Source organism: Leptidea sinapis, chromosome 11 (genome assembly GCF_905404315.1).
Source record: "Leptidea sinapis chromosome 11, ilLepSina1.1, whole genome shotgun sequence".
Taxonomy (NCBI): Eukaryota; Metazoa; Arthropoda; class Insecta; order Lepidoptera; family Pieridae; genus Leptidea; species Leptidea sinapis.
In genome coordinates this window covers 4,793,951-4,800,804 of record NC_066275.1, presented here as the reverse complement: position 1 = coordinate 4,800,804, position 6,854 = coordinate 4,793,951, and positions in this window count along the sequence as shown.

The window sequence follows — 6,854 nt, the reverse complement described above, 5'->3', positions numbered from 1 at the left end:
TTAACGTGCTGTTTATTCCCCACACGACATCTGGTAAACAGTCGGTCCACATATTTGGATCTCTAACTCGTGTACGCATAGCATCAAGTAGAGTTCTGTTGTATCTCTCCACTTGGCCATTAGCACGCGGGCACGCTATAGCATTAACTGTGTGACGAAAGTTATATTCTACGGAGAATTCTTTAAATACTCTACTTGTGAAAGCTAAGTTCCAGTTCGATATGATTCTTTTGGGGTATCCGATAAAACTAAACATGTCTTTCAGTACCCTGACAGTCTCCACAGAGTTTATGTTTCTTGTGGGGCGTGCAATCAAGAACTTTGTAAAAGAATCGACAATCATATACTGATAACCTTTTGGTGACCCACTGAAGGGACCTAAATGGTCGATATGTACTGTGTCCATTGGTGGTGACGGTGTAGGAATTGGATGTAACTCTCCGACGGGCTTACTATAATCATCCTTCCCATATGCGCACTCTGTTTAGATGCAATTCATGTTTATGAATTTATGTACTTTTTGATAAAACGTGTCATTTTTGGAAACCAATAATCAACTTTAATCAACTCATCGCACCTCTTAATACCTACGTTACCTATTTGATCATGGAATTTTTGCATCAATTTCCAACGAGCAAAAGAAGGAACTACGAGTTTTTCCCCGTTAAAAGTTTTTCTATATACACGATCATTTTTAATTTTGTAATTATTAATCACGTCATTACATGCATTACCCTCTTTTAGTTGCTTAATAATATTGTTTAATTTTTCATCTTGTAATTGTACAGTTAAATACCATCTTCATTTGAAATTTGTAGCAAATTATACTTATCATAATCATCAACAGGTACACTAATAGGGTTCCGACCGAGAGCATCGACATGTTTTATTCTATCACCCAGCTTATATTCTATTTCAATATCGTATTCCTGAATTATTAACCATCATCGTGCTATTCTAGGTATTAATTCTTTTTTCTGTAACGTATATCAGACTGCGGAACAATCGGTAACAATTTTAACTGGCTTGCCTAAAACGTAAACACGAAAACGCTTGAGTGACGCCACCACGGCTAACGTCTCTAATACATAGCTATGATACAAGGATTCTTCTCGAGTGGTTACCCTACTAAAATAAAAAACTGGCTTTAAATTCCCATATTCCTGTTTTTGTAACAAAATTCCTGCTAACCCACTTTTACAAGCGTCCGTATGAATTTCGTACGACAATTTTTCATCGTACAAAGCTAAAACTGGACGAGAAATTAGTCTTGATTTAAGTAACTCAAAACTTTGCATCTGTGCATGACCCTATTGCCACACATTATTCTTTTTTGTGAAATCACTAAGAGGCTTAGCTAAAATCGCAAAATTTTTAACGATCTTTCTAAAATAACTACACAACCCTAAAAATTGTCTCAATTCAAATCAAAAAAATAAATTAAAAAAATTCAAAAAATAAATTATTTGGTTGATTAAATTTTGAAACGGCCGCAATTCTATGATCTCCTGGTTTTATTCCTTCACTACTAATTTCGTGTCCTAAAAATGAAACACTAGACTTTAAAAATGAACACTTACGCACATTCAGTTTCATGTGACTTTGTCGTAATTTACAAAATACTTTTTCTAATAACTCTAAACCCGCAGAAATTTCAACTGTTGACAATAAAATGTCATCCATGAAGCAAATAATTTCATCACTACCCACCATTCGTAATTTTTGATTAACACGCATAAAAACCGACGGTGCATTTGCCAAACCAAAGGGTACCCTCAACAATTTGTATAACCCGTCCGGTGTTATGAAAGCAGTTTTATTTATAGAATCTGGATGAATTTTAATATGATGGTAACCAGAAAATAAATCTAGATTTGTAAATATTTTCTTATTGGCTAGCTTTGACAACTGGTCATCTATATGTGGGAGAGGAAAACATTCCTTAACGGTTATCGAGTTCAACGACCTATAATCGACACACAAACGATAATCGCCATTTTTCTTGCAAGCTAAAATAAATGGCGAAGCATATTCTGATGATGATTCCCTAATAATATTGCCCTCTAACATCTCGTTAATTTTTCTAGCTACTACTTCTCTCTCCATATGCGCTAAACGGTAAGGTTTTCTATTTATAGGAATATCACTTGTAAGTTTTATTTCCATTTGCCCTAAATCCGTAACGCCTATCTCTTTGACAGTACTCGCAAAACAATCCGAATACATAAACAAAAGTTGATATGATTTATTTTTATCTCCGTCACACATATTATTACCTATGTCAATATCATCAAGTTTTATACCACCTATATTACTTTCCTCGCAACTACTCACTAAAAAAATATTTGCACTCACCTCTGGCACAATGTCGCACCTCTCCGCTCTAGTGACCGTCTCATCCTTTTTCCACATTATCGGCTGAGCCCCGATGTTACAGACTTTGATTTTTGACCCTTGCCTTCCCGTAAAATTCCACGTCCAAGAGCATACACGACTCCACTTAAGCTGTATTGTCTCGGTTTTGTGCTCAAATTTCCAGGAGGTGGATTGGCTACGTACACACTCACGAGGCTGCTTCCGATCGGGACTTCAGTATCTTCGGCTACTAAAACTCTGAAACATAACGCTTCTTCAATTGTGTCGATAAGATTTAAATTAGTAACTGTTACCTTTTTTGAAAAATGCACCATCTTTTGATACACTCAAAACAACTTTTTCATTATTTATGACTGGCTATCCAATTAATAAGGCTATGTCTCCTAAATTATCTCGTGTGACAACTGCAGTTGTACGTAATTGGATGTCATCAACATTCAAATCAAAATGTACTAAGCCGTCAGCTTTAACGGCCGAACCTGCAAATCCTTTTAACATGGTATTGAATGGTTCCATTTTTAAATTGATTGCATCTGCAGCGGTCTTCGTAATCACATTTAATTCACTTCTGGTATCGATAAAAGAACTTTTACCGTCTTCTTATAATTGTCATTTAGATTCAACAAGACTTGTACCTTCTTTTCGTGACTTTTATTGCTTGCATTTGGCGCAGGTTCCTGTTTACAATTCGTGGCAACATGGCCTTGCTTCCCACATCTATAACACTTACGATTGCCGGTGCGGTACACTCGGGAGCAATGTGTCCAACTTCATTGCATCGATAGCATATAGGTTGCTGATGAGCATTTTTACTACCAGATGCTTCCGTCGGCCGAGATGTTATGTTCCTGTTACTCACTAAGCTCTTGGTTACCTGCATCATTTGGTAATTATCAACGGCTGACAAAAATCCCTCGTACAACTCGTCGGGACTCGAGCACTGGTATGCCTGATAATACACGAAACAGCAGCCTTATCACTTAGATGGCTAACTTTTCTTGAAAATACTTCGTCATAGATTCGTTAGGTAATTTCTTACGGTTCATTAATTCCTCCAATAGAGTTGCATAATCGTGGTGACAGGGAAAAGCTCTTGTGAGTAGGTTTTTCCACTCGTGCCGTGAATAGTTATAGGAATCCAAGCGGTTAAACCACACCCGTGCTTGACCTTGTAATTTAGATTGAAGGTGAAATGATTTTTCTTCTTCGGACCAATCGTAAATATTTCCTAATTAATTAATTTTCTTTAACCAATTCTGCACATTCATATCACGATTTTCAGGATCAAATTCAGGAATTAATTTATCCGTATGGAGTAATTTATCTACCCTCGAATTATTGTTATTTTGAAATTTACTAATTACTTCACTAATCTTTTGCAATATTATGGTATCAACACTTTCGGTTAAGGCGTTATTATCTTCATTGTTACACAGTGTTCATTACTTCTTATTTTCTTGGATTTTGTACTATTACCAGAATAATGACGCCGGAAACGTTTCATCTTCTTAGCACGTGGTAAAAATGCCACTTCTGAACTTTTACTTTGATTTTAAATTAATTTAAAAAATAAGAAAACTTCTACGTAGATTTAAATAAAAATAAAAGAATAAGAAAAATTAAGTATATTTTCAATTACAGTAAACTTAGTACAAAAATTTTAGAAAAATAATGCACGCTCCGCTACTAATCACGCCATTTTATGTCATCCCTTCTCCCGCCAGTCTCCTCTGCTGCACCTTCACCCCTTCTCCGATTACCGCACCACTCCACTCCGCCCGTTACAGAGATTAAGCAGGAATAATGTGGGTTACCTAATGGTTACATCACCGCCGACTAGCTCCCTTGTAGCATCACTACCGCGCAAGAATTGTACGTAACAGAAAGTAACTTGAAAAGGGCACTCCTTATGTAGAACCAGAAGTGGGTGCATATAGTCTAAGCACCAGATAAGTAAACTTGGTACTTTGTCTGTCAATCGATCATAATCTTTCAAAGCATCGTACATGCTCTCTCTAAAATACCATTTTTTCTTGTAAGTTATATTTTCTTTAATTCCATTATTTTGTCATGAGTCATGATTCTTCTGCCAATGGGATATATTGAAAGCTTTCAATAAATGACTGCATATCCTATTTTGAATAAAAATATTTGGATTTCAGCATCAGCGTACAAGAGACACATTACAATCAGATCTCTAAAGGCCTGTATTCACTTTGATTAGTGCGAGTGCAAGTGATTAGTTATTGAGGATGATTAGTGCAGGTGTATAGTGCAAGTAGTGTCCAATTCTTGTTTAGTGGCTCTGTTTAGTAAATCACTTGTTAGGTGTCGATCAGGAAGTATGGACGAACATAGAGAAGCGCGCTTGCAATTGCAAGAAGTACTTAAAGAAGTATTAAACGCGCTGGTATCTGAAACCTAAGATCTTTTGGAAGCTGAACATGTAAGACGAAAAATATGGGTTCGAAAAGGGATTAAAAGGCGTTGTCTGCTGAAGATACGACGGAATATTACTTTGCTCGCGTGTTTAGTGGAAGGCACGATGCGAGTGAGGGGGTAGCGAGGGCGCACGGGACGTGGCTACTCGCACTTCACTCGCAAAAAATAGAACACGCTTCTAATCACGTTATTACGCAGCCAACTAATCACCTGCAATAATCAGTCGCTGTCCATACTTGTTTTCTCCTAATCACTAATCACCTGCACTGATCACTAATCAAAGTGAATACAGGCTTTAAGACTGACCAATGAATTATTTATATCTTCTCAAACCTTACTATCACGGCTTACTATAAGTATCACTGGCACTTTCCGGTTTTTAGTTAGCTTCTTTATTATTTGACAGAATTTTTAATGCGTCGCTATCGGTTATACCAATCGCATGTCTTAGTGCCACGTGCCACTTAATAACAGTTTTCGGTGTTAGGTTGCTCGTGTTATAATAAACAATTTTAGGTAAGTAAAAAAAATATTCTGGGGTACTCAGTGAAATTTATTTCACGAATACTACTAAATATTGCAATGCTATAGAATTCTATGTAACACATTATTCGAGAAATGTTTGTAAAAGTAGCAATTTTAATAGCAATAGCATTTTTGACAATACAAAGGACGCATCAGGAAGAATAAGATTGGTAGAAAGCAAACAATCAACAGGCTATCGTCTATACCCTTTTACACCAAGGTATAATATACTTTGGTGTAAACGAGGTGTATTAAAATATACATATTTGACAAGTTTCAAATACAAGTTTTATGTATGTAATGTTTTCAATTTTTTTTTTATTTTACGAAAATAAGGGACGAGACGAGCAGGACATTCAGCTTGTTAATTAATACGCCCTACCCATTAAAATGCAGTGCCACACAGGATTCTTGAAAAACCCAAAAATTCTGAGCGGCACTACAATTGCGCTCGTCACCTTGAGACATAAGATATTAAGTCAAATTTGCTCAGTAATTTCACTAGCTACGGCGCCCTTTAGATCGAATCACAGTAATGTTTACACATTACTGCTTCACGGCAGAAATAGGCGCCGTTGTGGTACCCATAATCTAGCCGGCCTCCTGTGCAAAGAAGCTCCCACTGGTAAACTATAAATATAATATAAAACTTGTTGCAAACAAAATTTGTATGAAACATGTTGGATGAAATCGTGTGTGAACTACAAGTTGTCTACATGTTTATGATCTCATGTTTTATACTTGTTGTGGACTTGTAGATAAACTTGTAGAATTAAGATTCGTCAGTCCTGAAGTTTAACGCATATAGCTCAATTGACTACTGGTACTGACATTACACTGAACGTAACAGTGCAACATCCCACAAAATGAAGCAAATGCGAAAAAAACTCGCAAGTACTGGACGCGATCATTTTTGAGGAGAATGACACCAAGAGGGAGCCTTTCGTGCCTTATTGAATGATATAAGAATTTAAAAGAAAAGTTGCACTATACATTTCTAAGCAGAATAAACATTATGGAGATGCCGTCACTCCAGGAGAGCAATTCGTACGGTGCGTACGTGCGTACGGGTCACCTGGTGACCCCGCCGCACACATTCTCTTGCAACAACAGAGGAATCACAGTTTTTAGCTGTTTATTTGAGATTTCTAGCTACTGCTGATTTATATTCTTCTTTGTATTTGCATCGGATATCAAAGGCAAAAAGAAGTCAATGCATTACTGATGCTTGCGAGACGATTATGAAAGTATTGAAAGAATATCTTAATGTTAGCCGAGATAAATATTACTGATAAAGTTTGTTTCTTTGACCCATGACACACCAATTATCTTCTTTTCCACTTAAAAAAATGCGGTATGTTCGGTAAATGTATAAAACTTTATCCAACAAGCATAGATAGACTTGTTTCAAATAAGTATTATACATAAACTTCAATAAAATTAACAATGCTTACTTGTTACAAACGTATGTTTTATGTTGGTGTGAACGCTGTCAATGTGTCAGGCTGGAT